The 7572-nt window shown below is 50.8% G+C and overlaps 1 pseudogene; it reads left to right on the top strand.

Moving 5' to 3' along the window:
- The first annotated feature begins 1726 nt into the window (after positions 1-1726).
- On the top strand, positions 1727-4280 carry LOC139002479 (pre-mRNA-splicing factor SYF1 pseudogene; annotated as a pseudogene).
- The last annotated feature ends 3292 nt before the right edge of the window (positions 4281-7572 follow it).

Here is a 7572-nt window from a genome sequence, read left to right as displayed (position 1 = left end):
CCGAACACACTTCTGTTCATATCACTAGTTCATGGGAAAAGAGGCTCTTAGGAAACTTAGGCAAAAGAGCTACTTTTATTGTCAGGGTATTTTCTAATTTCAGTTGAAGGAATATCTTAAAGTTTAGCCTTGTTTGGAATTCACTGCATACAAGAGAGGGTATTTCACTCAGGCTAGGTTGGTTACTGAAGCAGTTCTGCTGCAAACGTCCATTCCCTTTCATACCACCACTTTCGTCCCATTTCTTCCCCTCCAATCCTTTGGAAGTTGTGATCTGGGGCATATTTGTTTTTGATTCTCTTGTGTGCTGTGGGCTCTGGAGTAGAGATTTGGGGGCCGGGGGGGGGGGGGGGGGGGGGTGGCGAGGAGGGAGGAAGCAGTTTCTTTGGCTCCATCTTGCCTTTTGTGTTTTAATATTTTCTTGTAAACATTTTGTAATATTGTAGTGAAATGGATCACAACGTCATTTCTTAATACAAAGCAAGACATGTGGGAGCACTCTGATGTAGGGAACTGCAGTGTAGAAAGTAAGTGCCAGGAGAACCAAGATGGAAGCATAGGTAAACACCAAAAATCGCTGCCTCGCACAACTACTTCAAAAATACAACTAAAAGACAAAACGGACATCATCCAGAACCACAGGAAGGCTGGCTGAGTGGAAATTCTACAACTAGAAGGAAAGAGAAAAGCACACTGAGACTCAGAGGAGGTGCGGAAGGGAAGTGCAGAGGTATAGAGGCGCACATGGCAAGGGCTGGCAACTGAGGACGCTGTTGTCTTATTCAATTGGTGCCGGAAGCCGGTCCATCCTTGCTGCTTGACACAGTGGCTGCAGGGAAGAAACATCTGCACAGCATATGTTTCAAGGGACCTGGCGTATATGGCATACTGTTCTTAATATGTTTGCTCACCTTCTTGGCGCTATGTGTTTTAACCAAGGTCACCTCTCCGAGAAAGGTTGTTTCCCCAGGTAGGGATTTTTCCCTGAAGTTAGGGAGGGAATAAAAACCCTTAACTAAATGCCAGGCAGGTAGTTAATCACTTTAACTACGAACAATCACCCTTAAGCTACATAATCTTTACTCCTTGGAATGGAGATAAGAAACGCCCTAACCTTTGGAATAGAAGTTGACAGGATTAAAATCAACTGGTATAAATACAGATGTCACAAGACAGTAAAAGACAGAACTTGGCTGGAGATCCTGGCTAGAGATCCTGGCTAGGCTGCTGATCAACTGAACGCTGTCTCCGTGTCATTCCTTCTTCGCCGACTCCGTCCACACCTTTGGGGACCCCTGGATCTGTTGGGGTTGGACCCCAACAAATCAGGAGGGAGTCTCAAGCTCCCAACATCTCTGAACTCCAGTTCAGGGCAAGTCTCTGGGGACCCAGACTCATACAGGGAGAAACTGAACTGACTGGCAGAGAGTGGAACTCAAGGGCGGCTTTCTCTCAGAGGTGCTTGTAGCGATTATCGGGACACTGAGATGTGGGGCCTCTTAGGGTAGAACTGAGTGTCAGCCATAGTTGTTTGCCCCACCTTGTTAATCCCCAGAGACCCCACCCCACCCAAGCTGTGGCAGAGGCTTTTGCATATGAAAGGCCTGGCCCTTTGCAATCTGAAAACTACCTAACAAACTGCAGCTGGGTCAGAGAGAAACAGAACTTCCAAAAGAAAGCCCAAGATTACAACGCGACTGTTGGCTGTAGCTGGAGCACTGGCAAAATGGTGGTCATGGTGCGACTTTTGGAGCAGGAGTGGCTGGACCTTGTCTTTGATGAAGAAGACCTCCCCTATGAGGAGGAAATTATGCGGAACCAGTTTTCTGTCAAATGCTGGCTCTGCTACATTGAGTTCAAGCAGGGGGCCCCGAAGCCCAGGCTCAATCAGTTGTACGAGCGAGCGCTGAAGCTGCTGCCCTGCAGTTACAAACTCTAGTACCGCTACCTGAAAGCACGCAGGGCACAGGTGAAGCATCGCTGTGTGACTGATCCTGCCTATGAAGATGTCAACAACTGCCACGAGAGGGCCTTTGTTTTCATGCACACGATGCCACGTCTATGGCTAGATTATTGTCAGTTCTTGGTGGACCAGGGCCGTATCACTCACACACGCCTCACTTTCAACCGTGCCCTCCGGGCACTGCCTATCACACAGCACTCTCGTATTTGGCCTTTGTACTTGCGCTTCCTGCACTCACACCCACTACCTGAGACAGCCGTGCGGGGCTACCGGCGCTTCCTCAAGCTGAGCCCTGAGAGCGCAGAGGAATACATCGAGTACCTCAAGTCAAGTGACCGGCTGGACGAGGCTGCACAGTGCCTGGCCACCGTGGTGAATGATGAGCGCTTCGTCTCCAAGCCTGGCAAGTCCAACTACCAGCTGTGGCACGAGCTCTGTGACCTCATCTCCCAGAACCCGGACAAGGTGCAGTCGCTCAATGTGGACGCCATCATCCGAGGGGGCCTTACCCGCTTCACAGACCAGCTGGGCAAGCTCTGGTGTTCACTGGCTGACTACTACATCCGCAGTGGCCATTTTGAGAAGGCTCGGGACGTGTTCGAGGAGGCCATCCGGACCGTGATGACCGTGCGGGACTTCACCCAGGTGTTTGACAGCTATGCCCAGTTCGAGGAGAGCATGATTGCAGTGAAGATGGAGACCACCTCGGAGCTGGGGCGGGAAGAAGAGGATGACTTGGACTTGGAACTGCGCCTGGCCCGCTTTGAGCAGCTGATCAGTCGGCAGCCCCTGCTCCTCAACAGCATCTTGCTGTGTCAGAACCCGCACCGTGTCTATGAGTGGCACAAGCGTGTGGCCCTGCACCAGGGCCGCCCCCGGGAGATCATCAACACGTACACGGAGGCTGTGCAGACAGCGGACCCCTTCAAGGCTACGGGCAAACCCCATACGCTGTGGGTTGCATTTGCCAAGTTTTATGAGGACAACGGGCAGCTGGATGATGCCTGCATCATCCTGGAGAAGGCCACCAAGGTGAGCTTCAAGCAAGTGGATGACCTGGCAAATGTGTGGTGCGAGCGTAGTGAGCTGGAGCTCCGGCATGAGAATTACGACCAGGCCTTGCGGCTGCTGAGGAAGGCAACAGCACTGCCCGCCCGCCGGGTAGAGTATTTTGACGGCTCGGAGCCTGTGCAGAACCGTGTGTACAAATCATTAAAGGTGTGGTCCATGCTTGCCGACTTGGAGGAAAGCCTTGGCACCTTTCAGTCTACCAAGGCTGTGTACGACCGTATTCTGGACCTGCGCATCGCTACCCCCCAGATCGTCATCAACTATGCCATGTTCCTGGAGGAGCACAAGTACTTCGAGGAGAGCTTCAAGGCGTACGAGCGTGGCATCTCGCTCTTCAAGTGGCCCAATGTGTCTGACATCTGGAGCACTTATCTGACCAAATTCATTGCCTGCTATGGGGGTCGCAAGCTGGAGCGGGCTCGGGATCTCTTTGAGCAGGCGCTGGATGGTTGCCCCCCAAAATATGCAAAGACCCTGTACCTGCTGTATGCACATCTGGAGGAGGAGTGGGGCCTGGCCCGGCACGCAATGGCCGTGTACGAGCGTGCCACCCAGGCCGTGGAGCCTGCCCAGCAGTACGAGATGTTCAACATCTACCTCAAGCGGGCAGCAGAGATCTGTGGAGTCACCCACACCCGTAGCATCTACCAGAAGGCCATTGAGGTGCTGTCAGACGATGTGCCTACGGTTTGCGGACATGGAGTGCAAGCTTGGAGAGATTGACCGCGCCCGGGCCATCTACAGCTTCTGCTCCCTGATCTGTGACACTCGGACAACTGAGGCCTTCTGGCAAACATGGAAGGACTTCGAGGTACGGCATGGCAACGAAGACACCATCCAGGAGATGCTGCGTATCCGCAGAAGTGTGCAGGCCACTTATAACACACAGGTCAACTTCATGGCCTCCCAGATGCTCAAGGTGTCGGGCAGTGCTACAGGCACTGTGTCCGACCTTGCCCCTGGCCAGAGTGGCATGGATGACATGAAGCTACTAGAGCAGCGGGCAGAGCAGCTGGCAGCTGAGGCCGAGCACTACCAGCCCCAACGGGCCCAGAGCAAGATCCTGTTCGTGAGGAGCGATGCGTCCCGGGAGGAACTGGCTGAGTTAGCGCAACAGGCCAATCCGGAGGAGATGGAGCTGGGGGAGGATGAGAACGAGGAGGAGATGGACCTGGAGCCCAGTGAGGTGCGGCTGGGGCAGCAGAGTGTGCCGGCTGCTGTGTTTGGGAGCCTGAAGGAAGGCTGATGGCGCACTGCCCACCCCCACCCCCCCTCACAATGAAGCCTGTTTGTATGAAAAAAAAAAAAAAAAAAAGAAAGCCCAAGGCCCCACAGCAGCTTACATTGCTTCACAGCTGGGCCTCATCTGAGCACCTCCAAACCCCATGTAAAATGCGGGTGACTTGACCCCAAGCACCCGGACACCTCACTGGGTTGTCAACCAGCGGCTACTGAGTGACAAGTGGGCGGGGAGCATGCACAGCGCGGAGCCGCGATATCTCCTCATGCTCCTCAGAACTGGCGCGCACTCCAGAAGGTACAGTTATTTCTGGAATTTTCCATTTAATATTTTGGGACTCTGTGGCCCCGTGGGTAACAAACCGCAGGGGAGGAAACCACGGATGAGGGAGGACTAGTCTGTTTCCCTAGAGAGGCCTTGGTTTTCCCCAAATGTACCAAGGGGCCTCAGGCCGCTGTCCAAGGACCCTTCCGGCGCTCATCTTTTTAACTATTAGAAAAAAAAAAGACTTGAAGAGGAAGTTTCCAGGGCCCGTTCCCAAGAACAGCTAGCAATGGCCAACGCAGTTGAAACCAGCTCGTTTAACTAGCTCAGGCGCCTTCTGAAGTCGAGTTTTGGAAAAGCCATTATTTTTACAACATAAACGATGACTCACATACCCGTAGGCCACCGAGCCCGGATCATGCTTTCCATGATCGACATGGCTTCGCAGGCGTTTCTGCCGAGGGTTACCAATTGATCTCATTTTTAGGTTATAAAAAGCAATCCCCGATCTGTTCCGAGGAGAGGGTTTGGCAAGTGGACCACGTGGGGCGGCGGCGGATGTCTCGGCAAAGGCTCGTGTCTTTCTAGCGTTTCCTCCGCGGAAGGCCCGGTGGGTTTGGTATCGGAGTCCAGGGTTTGCTGCTGCGAGTGGAGCAGGAGCTTTGACCATAAGCCTAGCAGGCACTTGGGTTTTTTAGTTTTGCCATTACGAGCCTTTGTTCATAAACCTCTTTAATACTCGAGGGCGAGGCTTCGGTTGTTGGCATCGCTTTTTTTCCCAAGCCCGCCCTGGTGCTGCCCTTGTCCATTCCCGGGGACCACGGTGCCATTGGCATCTCCTGCCTCCTTCGGGCAACAAGTGCCCCCTCAAGTCCCCAACTTGTATGAGAACTGGTTAGGCTCAGCCCTGGTAGCATCTTAAGTGTCCCATCTGAGCACCTCCAAACCCCAAACAAAGAAGAGGATTCTACAGAACTCTTCATAGCTCCTGCTTGGTAGCCTCAGGCAGAGGCTAAATTAGCACCTCCTTAGAGATCCAATTGACAGGATTAAAATCAACTGGTATAGAGATATGTGGTTTGCCGTGACCAACAAGAAGCACCACCGCCTCTATGTCATTTACAAGGTCCCCCAAGTCCGCATGCTGGACTTCCAGAAGGTGAAGCTCAAAGAGCGGCAGGAAGCAGAGAAAATGTTCCAGGGCAAGCGGGGTGCACAGCTTGCAAAGGATATTGCCAGGAGAAGCAAAACTTTCAACCCAGGTGCTGGTCTGCCCACTGACAAGAAAAAGGGCGGCCCGTCGCCCCGGGATGTGGAGGCCATCAAGGACGCCATAGCGAACGCTGTCAAAGCTGGCGGAGGTGGAGCGTGGAGCGGCTGAAGGGCCTGCTGCAGTCCAGCCAGATCCCCGGCAGGGAGCGCCGAGCAGGCCCCAGCAACGATGGGGAGGAGGAGATGCCCACTGCCTGCTGCCTGGACTGTGCACGCAGTGGGTGTGTGTTTAGCCATTAAGCTGGAAACGCAGGAGGCCTCGTTTTCGACTAGGCCTCCAACCTCTGTAAAATGTTTGGATGTTTAAACCTTAATAAAATTGGGTGTTAACGGCAAAAATAAAAATAAAAAATAAATAAAGTGAGCAATCAGATTAAGCTCCTCCTGCGCAGAGGTTTTGGAGCGAATTGCTCAAGGAATGACTGCCCTCCTCAGCTCACTTCACCATGAGACAGAGCCTTACTGATTGCTTTCTGTGGACCAGGGGCTGAATGCTCTGCAGTATAATTGCTACTTATTCAAATTATCATTATTCTTTAATGAAATTAAATATTTGAAGTAGGGCTAAAAATAAATAAATAAAAAGTAATACCTGCAATTGACAAAAAAAGTAGAAAACATAGAACAAAATGAAATAAAACCACCACATTCGCACTATCTTTAGATTGGCCCTGGGGCATGTTGATAAATGTCTTTCTAGTCCTGTTTATTGTAAACATGGGTCTGGGCAGCACAGACAGCTCTGCTGTCTGACTTGCTAACTTAGTATTTTTGTTAAATAATCTTAAAAGGGGAAATTATTTTTCTTTTTTAGTTCACTCAAATCCATCCAGGAAAATAGCTCCTTTATGTTAGGGATTCACATTGTAACACCATCTGTGTTCACCTGCGGGGCACAGCATTTTGTAAAAGAATCATCTTGCTATTCGGAGGCTTGTGCTGAGATTGCTGTTAGACTCAGAAATGAGCAATTCTGTGGGACAGGAATTAGGTATGGTGGGTGGAATTTGCTTATTCCCACTCTCAGAATGTCCTTGGGAACAAGGATATCTCAGGCCTAGGATGGTAGCCTTCACTACCTAAGAGGGCCACCTGTGCGTTTGTAAAACAATCCACATGCTGTCATAATATTTGCTTAGCTGACTCTATACTCTACCCTCAGGACATTTTCATATTAAATACTCATTATTTCTTATACTTGTCCTTTTCTTCTCACCTGTCCATTAACATTGATTCTCATTATGCAATCTATCAACGAGCATTTATTGAACACTGGCAGCACTGGAATTTTAAGAATGGCAATGATCATGGCACTGACAGCCTTCCCTGGAAGATGACTGAGGTTTGGGGAGTCCATTAGCGATGGTTCTCGTTTCCTGGGTACAGTCATTTCACTTGGGAAGCTATTGTGCTGAGGTTGCACCCAACACCAGGTGAATCAGCATCTCTGAAGATGGGACACAGGCAGGTCACTTTTAAAGCTCCCCCAAGTGATTCTGATGTGTACCCAGGGTGGAGAACCCATGCCACAGAGAAGTGATTTTCATCTAATTGGCTGTGTATTAGAATCACCTGGGGAGGTTTTAAAAAAATCAAAATTTGTTCTGAGCCCCACCCCAGAACAAATGAGTCAGAATATGGAAAAGGAGTCTGACAACTGTATTTTTTTCAAAGCTCCTTCAGATGATCTGATATACAGCAAGTGTTAAGAAGCATTGCTATAGGAAGAAACCAAGATGGCGGCATAGGTAAATAGCAGAAA

Source organism: Myotis yumanensis, unplaced genomic scaffold, assembly GCF_028538775.1.
Source record: "Myotis yumanensis isolate MYYU_CA2020_CCGP unplaced genomic scaffold, mMyoYum1.0.hap1 SCAF_2, whole genome shotgun sequence".
NCBI lineage: Eukaryota > Metazoa > Chordata > Mammalia > Chiroptera > Vespertilionidae > Myotis > Myotis yumanensis.
Note: the sequence above shows the minus strand (reverse complement) of the source record. Positions and strands in the feature narration are given on the sequence as shown.